This window comes from Danio rerio, chromosome 21 (genome assembly GCF_052040795.2).
Source record: "Danio rerio strain M-AB ecotype USA chromosome 21, GRCz13ab, whole genome shotgun sequence".
NCBI lineage: Eukaryota > Metazoa > Chordata > Actinopteri > Cypriniformes > Danionidae > Danio > Danio rerio.
This window is the reverse complement of record NC_141041.1, coordinates 11,539,376-11,554,023: the sequence shown is the minus strand read 5'-3', so window position 1 is coordinate 11,554,023 and position 14,648 is coordinate 11,539,376. Positions and strand designations below refer to the sequence as shown.

The 14,648-nt window shown below is 38.1% G+C and overlaps 1 protein-coding gene and 2 long non-coding RNA genes across 7 annotated transcripts in view; 2 read left to right on the top strand and 1 right to left on the bottom strand.

Annotated features, from left to right (window-relative positions):
- Positions 1-14,648, bottom strand: part of LOC141379990 (uncharacterized) — a 225,950-nt gene that overhangs the window by 84,592 nt on the left and 126,710 nt on the right. The gene's annotated exons all lie outside the window — the stretch shown is intronic.
- Positions 1-14,648, top strand: part of hcn1 (hyperpolarization activated cyclic nucleotide-gated potassium channel 1) — a 200,515-nt gene that overhangs the window by 65,557 nt on the left and 120,310 nt on the right. The window lies entirely within an intron of this gene.
- Positions 3,836-12,172, top strand: LOC147838783 (uncharacterized). The gene is made up of 3 exons (XR_015520118.1): positions 3,836-4,975; positions 5,053-5,249; positions 6,762-12,172. It is a non-coding gene; the product is annotated as an uncharacterized LOC147838783 (long non-coding RNA).

Genomic DNA, 14,648 nt, shown 5'->3' with positions numbered 1-14,648 from the left:
CATCAAACAGCAAAACGAACAGTTTTTAATGTCTTAAAATGAATGGAAGTGAATGAAACCGGAAGTCTCGAGCCAAAAAGATTCAAATGGCTGCACCCACTCGTCGGCGAAGAATAAGGTGAATACAGTTGAAGTCAGAATGAAGTCAGGCCCCCCCTGAATTATTAGCCCACTATTTATTTTCTTCTGAGAGCAGATTTTTTTCAACACATTTATAAATATAATAGTTTTAATAGCTCATTTCTAATAACTGATTTATTTTATCTTTGCCATGATCACAGTAAATAATATTTGACTAGATATTTTTAAGACACTTCTATACAGCTTAAAGTGACATTTAAAAGCTTAACTAGGTTAACGAGGTTAACTAGGCAGGTTAGTGTAATTAGGCAAGTTATTGTATAGCGATGGTTTGTTCTTTAGATTGAAAAAAATAGCTTAAAGGGTCACGAAACACCAAAACACATTTTTTGAGCTGTTGACAGTCGTATATGTGTCCCACACTGCTAAAAACACTATTAGGACACCTATATTTCACTAAATAGTGTAAATTGGTTGTTTTTGCGTAATTTCAAGCAAATTCGTACTTCCGGTTTGAAACGAATTTTTGAAGCTGCGTCACGGCCATGACATAATAGCGTTGTATTCCAGCGTGCAGACTGGACGTCTGTGCCAGAGTGAGTCTAATTACGTCTTACAGTGTGATGCATTAATGCATGAGTAAGGGTTGGTTCAAACCAATCAGCGCGCTCTATTGTGCAACTTTATTAATATTCATTACTGTCAGAGTGTAGACTACAAAGACGCCACGTTGTGTTGGCAAAACAAGCGTGAAGTGATGCTTTTATAGTTTACTGCAGTTAAGTTTCGTTTTCATTTTCTCTCTGTGAGAGCTCAGACTCACGTGTGGATTACAGTGTACGCGACGCTCGACAACAATAACTTAAGTGTCTAAGGAGGATTACTGTTTACCTGAGAGCTGTTCTCATCTGCAAACGCTGAGATCCAGATTCGCTTGTAGTCTCCTCTAAATAAAGACGCGGCTCTAGTTGCTGGTGATTGTCCTGTCTCTACAGATTTGGTAAGTGAGCCACCAGTGCTCTTTGTTTATTCAGTTCGTATTTTATTCGTATCAAACAAACACTCGGTGCAATAGTTAGCACTAACAGTTACAACCAAACTATAACCTCGTGTTGGATTTTGTGACCGGAATAACACACGCGGCTTTCTGACGCTACCTGCCGTGTGTATCTAAGTTTCCGGGAAATGCTGAGTTTCTCATTCGCCGTGCGGTATCAAACATTGCATGAAAAATACACACTTAGAGCAGCGCCTCGAATCAAATATCACGTTTGTCGGGTGGGACATTAATGAATTCCCTGAATGAAAGAGCCAAACTGCAGTTAAAGTCCACCATTTAATAATTTGGCAAATAATTCGACTACAGATGTCCATGTAAACAAAGTCACAATGTCCGCTGTGGTTGTGTGTTTTGACTCTGAAATTCAGCACGCCCAAATAGACACTCTCATACCAAGCCTCTTTTCTTCCTCCGACACTCCCCCCTAAACAGAGCTGGACACGCCCACTTTTCTAACTTTTTCCAAAGTAGAGGTGTAAAAACACACTGCTTAAACGAGGGGGTTTCATGGCCCTTTAAAGGGGCTAATAATTTTGACCTTAAAATGGTTTTAAAAAAATTTAAAACTGCTTTTATTCTAGCCAAAATAAAACAAAAAAAGACTTTCTCCAAAAGAAAAATAAAGCCCCCCTTTGTTTTTTTTTTTCTTTTTAAAATATTTCCCAAATGATGTTTAACAGAGCAAGGACATTTTCACAGTATATCTGATAATATTTTTTGCTTCTGGAGAAAGTCTTATTTGTTTTTTCCGGCTAGAATAAAAGCAGTTTTTAATTTTTTAAAAGCCATTTTAAGGTCAAAATTATTAGCACCTTCAAGCAATATTTTTTTCTCGACAGTCTACTGAACAAACAATCATTTTACAATAACTTGCCTAATTACCCAAACCTGCCTAGTTAAGCCTTTAAATTTCACTTTAATTCTATTTAAAAGTGTCTTGAAAAATATCTAGTAAAATATTATTAACTGTCATCATGGCAAAGATAAAATAAACCAGTCATTAGAAAGGAGTTATTAAAACCACTATGTTTGGAAATGTGTTGAAAACATCTTCTCTCTGTTAAACAGAAATTGGTAACAAAAATAAACAGTGGGCTAATAATTGAGGGGGGCTAATAATTCTGACTTCAACTGTATGTGTGTGTGGTTGTCTCTTACAATATGCTAAGTATGACAGCTTAATGGATTATGAATCAGAATTGTACATTTGCCAATATTTTGTACATTTACCTTTTATTTTATTTTAAATCATTCATGACAGATGAGGCAGTAAGAAGAGGCCAGGAGTGAATTAAGCGAGCTGTTCTGTGCTTGTTCAGGCCTCTGTGCCACAGCTCAGATTAAAAGAGCAGAGGAGTTGAGGTTATCACGCTTCTAAGACTAAAATAGAGCCGCTGCAGCCCAGACCGGCCCAGCCCAGACCGAGCTGCCACCTTCAGGGAGGATGAACCACTTCGGGCACGGAAATATGGAGAAATCAAGCAGCAGAAATCTTTTCTCATTTCTGTTCCACATCAGCACTCACTCCAGAGCGCAGCACGTGTTTCTACACACTCATGAGAGTTTATGTGCTTCCACCACATATGTTTAAATATACAAATTACATATATGACATTCAAGTTCATCTTTGGATTTGTAAAAAAAAACTAAATAGATTTATTAAATCAACATTTATATCGAAATATAAAAAAAAATGCAATTATAACCATTGGAATTGCAAATATGTATGTATATGTTCAAATATATTAGCTGTATTTGTTTATATGTGTTTGTATATGGCCGTATTTGCACACACACACACACACACACACACACACACACACACACACACACACACACACACACACACAAATATATATATATATATATATATATATATATATATATATATATATATATATATAAAATGTTTAAATAATTGTTATTCCAATGACTGAGAATATATATATCCATAATTGGCCACTTTTTGCTATATTATGGCACAAATTACATATTTTATATATGTGAAATCCAAATATGATCTTGTTTGATATATATGCAATTTGCATATATTGCCATTTGTACACCAGTTCTGTCTGGTTCTTGAATCTGATTGGATGATAGCCATGTGATATTCTGAATTAGCACCACTCGTGCAGCCTCTTCTCCCTTGTGTATTACTCCGCCTACATGAAGTGAAAGCAGATCAATAAACTCGCTACAGTTTGACAAAAAAGGCAGCATTTGAAAAACATTATGCTCTTTTGAGGCTTTTTTTAGGCGAGAATGTAGTTGTTTAGATTGCAAATATGCGGTTTATTTATAAGAATAAAGCTTATTTTGAATATTTAATATTTTGAAAATTCAGCATGTCGGTGGCCATTAACCTGTCATTGAGCAAAGCAAAGAGGGTTGACGTTCCACCACAGGATGGTGGCAGAGACCACAAAATAAGTCCTTACGGCTGAAAACGTAGCATAAATTTAAATTTACATATTGGGGTCTTTTTTCTTAGGGGTAATTGGAGGTTCAAATGAACTACTATGCTGTTGCTAGGGAGTTTAGTGTTGTTGCAAGGTTGCTGCAATAGAATATGTCTGTTGGTTACATATCTAAAGGAATTGCTTCTGTAGAGCACAGCTGTCTGGTGGCTAAGGTAATCAAAGCAGTTGCTAGGGGAATACAACATTGTTTTTTTTGTTTGTTTTTTTGTTTGCCCTAGAGCATTTATTTGCAGCTGTTAAGGCCTTCAGGGTCTGTAGCAACACATTGTTAAAAATGCACATTATTTAATAATTCATTCATTCATTCATTCTGTCGGCTTAGTCCCTATTAATCATGAGTCACCACAGCGGAATGAACCGCCAGCTTATTTAGCTTATGTTTTACACAGCGATTACCCTTCCGGTCACAACACAGCATTGGTAAACACCCATAAACTACATTCACACACATACACTATGGACAATTTAGCTTATTCAGTTCACCTAAAGCACATGTCTTTGGACTGTGGGGGAAACCGGAGCACCCAGAGGAAACCCACGCCTACACAGGGAGAACATGCAAACTCCACACAGAAATGCCAAACTGACCCAGCCGGGGCTCGAACAAGTGACTTTGTTGCTGTAAGGGGACAGTGAAACTAAACTAAACTACCATGCTGCCCTAACGTAAGAATTATTACATTATTCTGGTATTAAAAGGTTCATAATGTTATAATTTTTCCAAAATGTTAAAATATTAAGCTCATAATGTAATAATTATTACATCATGAGAAATGTATTACATTAAAAACTCACCATAAGATACACTGTCACATTATCATATCTCTTTAATAAGCCATTCAAGCATTAAAACATTTAAATGTCTAACTATGAAAATTTTAAGCACCATATTTAAATATGCATAATATAATAATAATATCTAGAAATGTACATTTTATGAAGAAAATGGCACAGCATCAATATGTCTGCTTCAGAAAATCATAAAGACATTGGGATTGACACTTTTGACTCATGGTAGCTACATGCTAATAACAAAAAAACTAAGTGCTATAATATTTTATATTTCCATACAGTGGAAATTAGCATCAAATTGCTACATCTAGTATCATCGAGTCTAACGCTACAACATTTACAATCATACCAAAATGCTGTAACGTTTATGTTCACCTGATTAGCCACATCCTTCGGTGTTGCTAAAGGATATAATTTCAATGTTGCTCCTTACATCGTGATGATATATAAATTTAATAACGGGCCATGGTCGACCTGAGCTCAAACAAACCTTGTTGTCGTCTTGATGAACAGCCACAAAGCCAAGAAGAAAAGCAGAATCATTGTTGTTTATTAGGCCGTCTGAAGCGAGAGCGGTTTCACTTTTTCAAGAGAGCTCGAGTGAGTGTCAGTTCTCGAAATAACAAACTTTTTAAGCTGATGATAATGTGTGCATGATTATTGAAGTGCTTCTTACATCCGAGCGCTTCAGAAATGGACAAATGTGAGAGTAACACACAAAAAACTAAGGATTCTTTCAGCAACCTGAAACATAAACAAACTGCCATGTTTATAATCATCTTTTAGACTATTATGAACTTGAAAATACTTTCTAACAGAGGTTAAATGTGCAGGTAAAGATTAAAGATACAGATGAGAGGTTTGACTGTGGGCTATATGTTGCATGTTGTTTTTGAACCCAAATAAGGACTAAATGTATGCTGTGTGTAGTTTTTCTGTTATTGGTAACATATCGGTGACTGTAAGGGACTGTATGTGTTCATATACATCACATTTATTTATTTATTTAAATAATTGCAGATGTAGGCTCTTTCGTTGTCTTTGATCTGCATTTATAATTAAATCATGTTCATGGAAAGGTTAGTTATGAACATTTATACCGGGTATTTATGCGAATAAAGCATCTTTTTTTGTGAGAAGTGCTTTTAATATGATATGTGAACGACCTGTACAGCTTTACTTTTGAAATTTCCTCGAGCGAGAATGACGTGATTGAAACTTTCTGTCGTGCACCACGCACACCAAAAGGGTACCAAGGGTACCCTTTAGTCAGTGGAAATGCAACCCTGATAAAAATGACCCGTAACGTACCGTACCACTCAGTGGAAACGGGCCATTAGGGGGTTCTAAGACAAAACAATACAGTTGCTAGGACATTATTGCATTGTTTATTAGGTGTTATTTGTCATTTAAGAACACCGCTGTTGCTATTGAGTTTGCTGGTTGCTAGGCTATTCCAGTTGGTTACATGCAGCAATGCTAGTAATCACTATAATCAAGTAGTCACTATAATGTTCTGGATGGTAGGGTGTAGTTTCTTAGGTGTTCTGTGTGGGGGTTTATTACCATTCAGTTGCTAGGGTGGTTAACGTGAGTGTTATTATAGGTATTTAGTGTGGTCAATGTGGTGTTCTGGTTGCTAGGACATGCTGCATTGTTTCTCAAGTAATATTGGTGATTATAGAGCAGTATATGCCTGTTGCTAGTGATATTTTATATGACTTTAAGTTATGTGATTCCCTAAATTGTTGCTAGGCATTCTGCATGGTCTCTTAAGTACAGTGACATTGGTGATCATAGAGCAGTGGCTATATGCCAGTTGCTAGTAAGAGTTTTATGTGACTAAGTTATTTCAGGTGATTCCCTAAGTGGTTACTAGGCATACGGTGTGGTTGCCAATGCATTGCATTCTAGGTGGTTCTATGACACTCCCATGCAGTTGTATCGAGGATCAGGATACCTGTCAAGATAGTTGCTAGGAAGGTTGACATGAGTGTTATTGTAGGTATTTTGCGTGGTTGATGAGGTGTTCTGGTTGCTAGGGCATTGCTGCATTGTTTCTCAAGTATTATTGGTGATTATAGAGCAGTATATGCCAGTTGCTAGTGATATTTTATGTGACTTTAAGTTTTGTGATTCCCTAAATTGTTGCTAGGCATTCTGCATGGTCTCTTAAGTATAGTGACATTGGTGATTATAGAGCAGTGGCTATATGCCAGTTGCTAGTAAGAGTTATGTGACTAATTTATCCCTGCTGAAAAATCCAGCTTAAACCAGCCTAGGCTGGTTGGCTGGTTTTAGCTGGGAGATTACCAGCCAAATCCAGCTAAAACCAGCTTGACCAGCCTAACCAAGCTGGGAGTCCAGCCAAAACCAGCTATATCCAGCTTAAACCAGGCTGGTCAAGCTGGTTTTAGCTGGATTTGGCTGGTAATTTTCCAGCCTGACCAGCTAAGACCAGGCTGGAAATGGCTGGAAACCAGCCTGGAAATGGCCAAAACCCCTCTAAAACCAGGCCGGTCAACCAGCTAAAACCAGCCAACTAGCCTAGGCTGGTTTAAGCTGGATTTTTCAGCAGAGATTTCAGGTGATTCCCTAAGTGGTTACTAGGCATTCGGTGTGGTTGCCAATGCATTGCATTTTAGGTGGTTCTATGACATTCCCATGCAGTTGTACGGAGGATCAGGATACCTGTCAAGATAGTTGCTAGGAAGGTTGATGAGGTGTTCTGGTTGCTAGGGCATTGCTGCATTGTTTCTCAAGTAATATTGGTGATTATAGAGCAGTATATGCCAGTTGCTAGTGATATTTTATATGACTTTAAGTTATGTGATTCCCTAAATTATTGCTAGGCATTCTGCGTGGTTGTCAATACATCGCATTCTAGTTTCTTAAACGTTGTTGTTGGATGAAGCACATAGCTATCTTCTTACTGGTTTTCAGGGGGGTTGCTAGGTTGTACTGGTTGGTTACATTTTTAGGTGGTTGCTGGACCATGTCTATGTAGTTGCTACTGCATTGCAGCATTGTTTCTAATGTGTTCCAGGTGGTTCTGTGCCATTAATTTTCAGTTATTAGGGACTTCAGGGTGGTTAATAAAACAATGTTACTGTATGTATGTGGTTGCTATGGTGCACTGGTGACTAGGACAACATTGTTTCTTCTGTGTTCTGGGTGGTATGACATTAGCATGCAATTGCTAGGGAGATCAGGGTGGCTGCTAAGATAGTTGCTTGGATGGTTGACATAATTGTTATTGTAGGCATTTGTGTGGTTGAAAAGGTGTTCTGAATGCTTGGGCATTGCTGCATTGGTTGCTATGGCAACATTGTTTCTTCTGTGTTCTGGGTGGGTTTATAGCATTAGCATGCATCTTAATTAGCATATTGAGCAATATTGATAGTTAAAGAGCAGTATATGCCAGTTGCTAGTGAGATTTTATATGAACAAGTTATTCCAGGTGATTCCCTAAGTGGTTGCTAGGCATTCTGGGTGGTTGCCAATGAATGCTTTCTAGGAGGTTCTATGACAATGCCATGCATTTGCTAGGGTGATCAGGATGGCTGCCAAGATAGTTGCTAGGATGGTTGACCTGGGTATTATTGTAGGTATTTGTGTAGTTTATATGGTGTTTTGGTTGCTAGGGCATTGCTGCATTGGTTGCTATGGCAATATTGTTTCTTCTGTGTTCTGAATGGTTTTATAGCATTAGCATGCAGTTGCTATGGAGATCAGAGTGGTTGCTTAGTCATTGTTATGCAGTTGCTAGGGCTTTGCTACATGGTTTCTCATGTATTTTCAGGTGGTTTCAGGGCATTGCTGTACAATTTTAAGGATGTTTTGGATGCTTGCTTATTTTTTGACAACACTAATGATTGTTTTCAAGTAAGTTAGCTACTACAAGTGTTAAGACAGACGGTTTTTATTCTGGTTATATAATACAAAAGATTATTAGTTTTTCTCAAAAGGCCATAAATCACCACCAGCAATGCTGTGGCTTACATGAAAACCCGCTAATGGATAAAAGCTTAAAGAATGCTGTCCATCCATGTGATTTGCTCTCATTAGAGTTTTATAAGATAAAGACTCTCTACCAAAAAGAAACGCACATCAAAAGGTCGCAGCAGGGAAAAGAAAAGCTTGAAATGTGGCACAGATGGACAGACACGTGAGAGAACACGTTTGTTTTCTGTAAGTCCCTCCATTCTTAACTCGATGCGGAAGCCAGATTATGATGAAATGCAGTGTTTACAAGGAGGCTTAGTATTATCTGCTATCTTATCAAAGAGAATAAATGACTCCAGCCTCTTCCCCTCACGCCAATCTTGTACTTAAGAATTCAGCAGGACGTCCCAGATTTCAGCACACAGTCGTGATTCTCTGACAACCCTTGAACTTTCGAAGACCTTTTCGGTGTTTCAGAAGAAAGAAAGTACATTTCTTCTGTGTGTGAAAGATGCTGCAGCGAGATGACCTTTAAGATCAGCTGTCTTCTCTCTTCACAAAGCTTTTGAACTTCAGTAATCGAAGTGTCAGATGTTTTTGTGCTCTGAGGTAAAATATTGCCGGTTGGGTTGTGTTGTCGGATCCAGGCACACACACTCACACTCACATCAGCGACTGAGAAATATTTTCATTGATCCCAACCTTGGCTTAAATGAATAATGATTCTAGGCACTAAATAACATCAGGGAAGTATCAGCCAAAATTGTCTCTATTATGGCTATTGAATGCTTGATTCTGATTGGATGAAGTACATTTTTTATGCTTCACACCAAACTCGGAACACTGCGTCACACAGGATTTTTTCTTCTCAAGTATATTTTCTACTCAAGCTGAAGCACTGTCGCCTCACAGCAAGGTCGCTGGTTCGCGTACCGGCTTGGCCAAATGGCATTTCTGTGTGAAGTTTACATGGCATCTCCATGTTCATGTGGGTTTCCTCCAGGTCAGGGGTGTCAAACTCAATTCCTGGAGGGCCGAAGCCCTGCACAGTTTAGTTCCAACCCTGCTCCAACACACTTACCTTTAGGTTTCAAACTAGCCTGAAGGACTCAATTAGTTTGATCAGGTGTGTTTAATTAGGGTTGGAACTAAACTGTGCAGAGCTGCGGCCCTTTTGGAACTGAGTTGGACACCTGTGCTCCAGGTGCTCTGGTTTACCCCACAGTCAGAAGATATGCACTATAGGTGAATTGGATGAACTAAATTGGCCCTAGTGTATGAGTGTGTGTGAATGCGAATGTATGGGTGTTTCCCAGTACTGGGTTTCGGCTGGATAGGCATCCGCTGTGTAAAACATATACTGGAATGGTTGGTGGTTCGTTCCACTGGGGTGACCCCTGATAAATAAGGGACTAAGCCGAAGGAAAATGAATGAATAAATACTACGAAGAACCAGTTGAGGTGCATTCCGTGATTTTGTGCTAAACACGTTGCAGCCACAACTTCATATAAAAAAAAAACACAAAGTTTATGGAAATTACATTTGATTTTCGCCAAGTTAAAAAATTATCTTACGCTATTATTTATTAAATAATGAAAACATGAGCGCAGCAATATTTTTGGCTTCTTTTTTTGTAAGCGCAACATAGCGGACAAGGGTATCCAGACACAGCCAATGACCTCTTGTAAACAGAATCATGCAACTTTTGCCCGACCTTTGAGTTCTTCTGATTGGTCCACTGCTTTGGAACTGGCACTAATAAGTGGGGCTACATGTAAAAATTGCAGTTCAAGAGTTCACACTTAGGCCCCGTTTACACTGTCAGGTCTTAATGCCCAATTTCGATTTGTTGTCTATATCTGATTTTTTTGCCTGTCGGTTTACTCGTTCATTTAATTGTGACCCATATCTGATTCATTTGTTTACACTTGTCATACAATTGACATGCATTATGTTGCGCATGCGTAAAGGTGGGTTCTAGCATCTAGCCGCGAGGGAAGAAATTTCTTTTTTTTTTAAGCTCTGCGAAATATGCGAAGTTCGTCCAACTTTAAAATGATTTTGAGGCGGAGGAGGAGGGAAAGGGCCGTCATCACAGCTTGCATCTATGGTTTATATATGGTGTCCTCTACTGACTCATTTCACCACAGGGCAGAAGGCAGGTAACTTCTGCTGTCGACCACTGACCACTTTCCTTCTCCATGTTTTCGGAGAACGCTCTTTCTTCTACGTCATTAAACCATGGAGAAGTACGACTTTGTTGCAAGTTTAAGAACGTACAAAACAGAATACCTCAATACATCCGATCTGCCGGTTTACATGATAGTGGCATTGTCACATATCCGATTTTTATCTGATTTATTTCCACATATGAAGAAGGCCTGATCTCTGAATATCTGAATGCATGTGCTTTTTTTTCTCGTGTTTACATGGTCATAGAACAGATCCTATCTGTTTCACATATGAGCAAAAAATCGAAATTGGGTCACATTTAACTAGAAGTGTAAACAGGGCTTTAGATATGCTTGACGCTACTAGCAGGTTTGGCATTTTATCCCAGGAGAGAACCCTGAGCTCAGAGATAATTGAGCGCAAGGCTCCCGCTTGGTCAATAAGCATATAAGGGGAGTCTGAGATCAGGTAGTTCTTGAGAGCTCCAGCAGGTAAAAGGAGGAAAAGGAGGAGATAGGGTGAAAAGGGAATTCTTACAAAACGAAGATAAGGCAGTAGGGTGAAATCAGTTTATTTATTGTATGCTTGGATCAATCTGATTGGATTATTGCTGATTACAGATGAAAGACTAGCCGCGATCAATCATATCACCTGCTACTCTCGAGTGTTTAAAAAATGCAGCACTCACGTAAATGGCGTTTTAGTATGTACATTGTTTACATTTAAAAACAATGGAAAAATAACGAATTTGATTGGAAACAAAGCATTCCGTCTGAATCAGCCTTTAGACTACACACTTTTTGAATATTTTAAATTGTTCAAGCCCTACTGTTTCTCTATTTATTGTCTCATTCACACTAGCAGCGACTTTGTAGCTGCCTGTCGCTCTGAGTGGCAACCTGCTTCAAACGCAGGTCTGTGTAGCTCTATACAGCACGAATACAACCAGCCTCTGAGCGAGCTGAGAGAGGATCACATGAACTTTATCGGTGCTCCTATTCATTGTCGCTGAAGAAAGTTTCTCTTCATTAGCATAAAATTGAAGGACTCTCAACTTTGTCGCGTCACTTAACAGGCCCACCTGGTCTACAATGGTCGATGTCACTCACGTAGATGGAGGTCACCGGAAGCAAAGAGCTTAGAATGACCACGAGGTGACACTCAATAGAACGTTCCATTGCAACAGCAGCCCCCAGCAACAGCCCCGGATTCTGCCATTTTTGAGTGAAAGCGATTGGCTGTCCATTGGATCTTATTGCTGTCGCAATGGCAAACAGCTGCTTTGTTTTCTATGTATTTATTTAAAAAGCGAATTAAAGCTGAGATACAAACTGAAAGACGAAAATACAACACCTACTATCACAATCATCAGCACTTTTAATAGTTTATTTTACAGACTTATAATATGCTGTGGTTCTATTGGAGTTTTCATTCCAAAATGGCTGCCGCACCATCAAGTGGCTGCTTCCCAAATTGCACTAGAGTGTCGCCTATTGGTGATTCTATGCTCTTTGCCGGAAGTCAATCATTCTGTGTTGAAATGAATGGTCACTTGTTGCTTTGCTCTTGCAAGTTGCTCATAGTTTTAATGAGGCTTAATTTGTTTACGCATTATGCAGACAATAATGTTGTGTTTAATTTGGAAAAAAAAATCTAATAAATAACTACATTCTTCTTCATTCACATTGCCTGCTGGAAATGTGCCGATATTTGCACGCTTGCAATTTTATGTAATGTACTCGCGTGAATACATAATTCTGCTTTTGGTGCTGAGTAATTATTCTGCTTTTGGTGTAATTACTTTCCGGGAAACACACAGCTAAATAAGTTCCAGGCATGTCTCGACCGCATTACAGCTCTATTTTAGCTATTTCAGAGCCAAAACAGTCAAAAATTAAATCAAAATGAAAACAGAGGCTTTAGATGAGATGCGTAAAAAAACTAGTACAACGCATAGGAGCTGTTTGAGGGCTAAAACCTGACCAAAGTCTTGAAATACAAATCTTAACAGTGTCTTAAAGGTCTCATAAATTAAAATAAGGTTTTTTTAGATGTTAGTATCATTATTGCTAGTTTTGAGGATGTCTATGAGCTAATGTGCGCCAAAACAGTAACAAAATTTGCTTTTAGAATATATCAAATCAATATAAACACGTAAAGCTTGTAGTTTGTCACTTCCACTTAAACAGATCAAAGATAGATAGATAGATAGACAGATAGATAGATAGATAGATAGATAGATAGATAGATAGATAGATAGATAGATAGATAGATAGATAGATAGATAGATAGATAGATAGATAGATAGATAGATAGATAGATAGATAGACAGATAGATAGATAGATAGACAGATAGATAGATAGATAGATAGATAGATAGATAGATAGATAGATAGATAGATAGATAGATAGATAGATGATAGATAGATAGATAGATAGATAGATAGATAGATAGATAGATAGATAGATAGATAGATAGATAGATAGATAGATAGATAGATAGATAGATAGATAGACAGACAGACAGACAGACAGATAGATGATAGATAGATAGATAGATAGATAGATAGATAGATAGATAGATAGATAGATAGATAGATAGATAGATAGATAGATAGATAGATAGATAGATAGATAGATAGATAGAAGAATGGATGGATGGATTGACAGAGACAGATGGATGGATGGATGGATGGATGGATGGATGGATGGATGGATGGATGGATGGATGGATGGATGGATGGATGGATGGATGGGTCAGTGGGTGGGTGGGTGGGTGGGTGGATAGATAGGTAGGTAGGTAGGTAGGTAGGTAGGCAGGCAGGCAGGTAGGTAGGTAGGTAGGTTTGGTCCATGTCACCAACCATGACCAGTCAAATTATTTTCTAACAATCCAATTAATTATTCCCTAATTCAATGTGTTACTCTCGAATTATTTGCATTTCTTACATACCAGTTTCTAAGAGAACCTTCAACACATTTTTGTTCAGTGTACCAAACATTTCATGACATTTTCCTGATCTTTTAGTCCATTGAAATGCTCACTTTCACCACAGCCCCCTCCCCTCAATCAATCCTTCATCCTTTCTTTCTCTTCCGTATATTTCACACATATTTCACAGACAGCAGGCCACCCATCAGCCCTCTTCACTCTAAGACTGTCAGGTTGGTGTGAGTAGTACTGAAAGTGCTAAATAGCTCTGTAAATGGGCTGAATCAGAAGGTTTAATGACAGCCGGTGAGTTTTTTGGCCCATTCTCTTTCGTCCGATGGGGTCCGGTTCACAGGCCCTTGCCGCTGATGTCATTTCCATGCAGCGTTTTGCCAAGCGCACTGTAAAAAAAAAAAAAAAAATCTTTTCCCTCTGAAACAGTGAAAACCCCTCAAAGCAAATGCAGTGAGTCACATTTCCTCTTCTGCGCAAAGCTCTTCCACTTCATTTAGCTTGTTAGGCTGTATAAAGATTCTTACACAAGATGCATCTTAGCTTGAAATCGGTAAGCAAAACATGGGATGCATAATACTGAACGCATCAACAATGATGTTATGCTGCTAATACAACACTGCTAATATACTGCCTAAATGTGTATTTGATTTGCTTAAAACAAATAATAGTAATACTTAGATTTATATGGAATAAATTACTAAGAAGTGATGTTATGATTAATGTAAATTCAGCTTATAAACTTATAGTTGTTATTAACTGAATAAACACCAATTTAAATATTCTATATAGTTATTTTACACTTACTTAAAGGAAAGACATACCCACGTCTGTTTTCCAGTTGTAGATTTTAATCCCATCAAATTAGTCCTTGATAATCCTTTATAACCTTTCATAGAGGTTATACACGCTGTCAAATCAGACTGACAGCTTGCGATACTGGATTAAATGATACATATAAGAAGAATCCAAATGATATTAAGTGTGCAAATATTCAGGCATTCATTGTCTTTAAACAAAGCTGCAATGATACGTCTAATTCTGTGAATCTGAGTCTGCTTACTGCGAACCCTTGACTATAAACTCTTTATGAGGATTAGAGATTCACATACGCAAATCAGATTGAGACAATTGGAATGTGTCTTTATCTTTATCACCAGCAAATCTCTC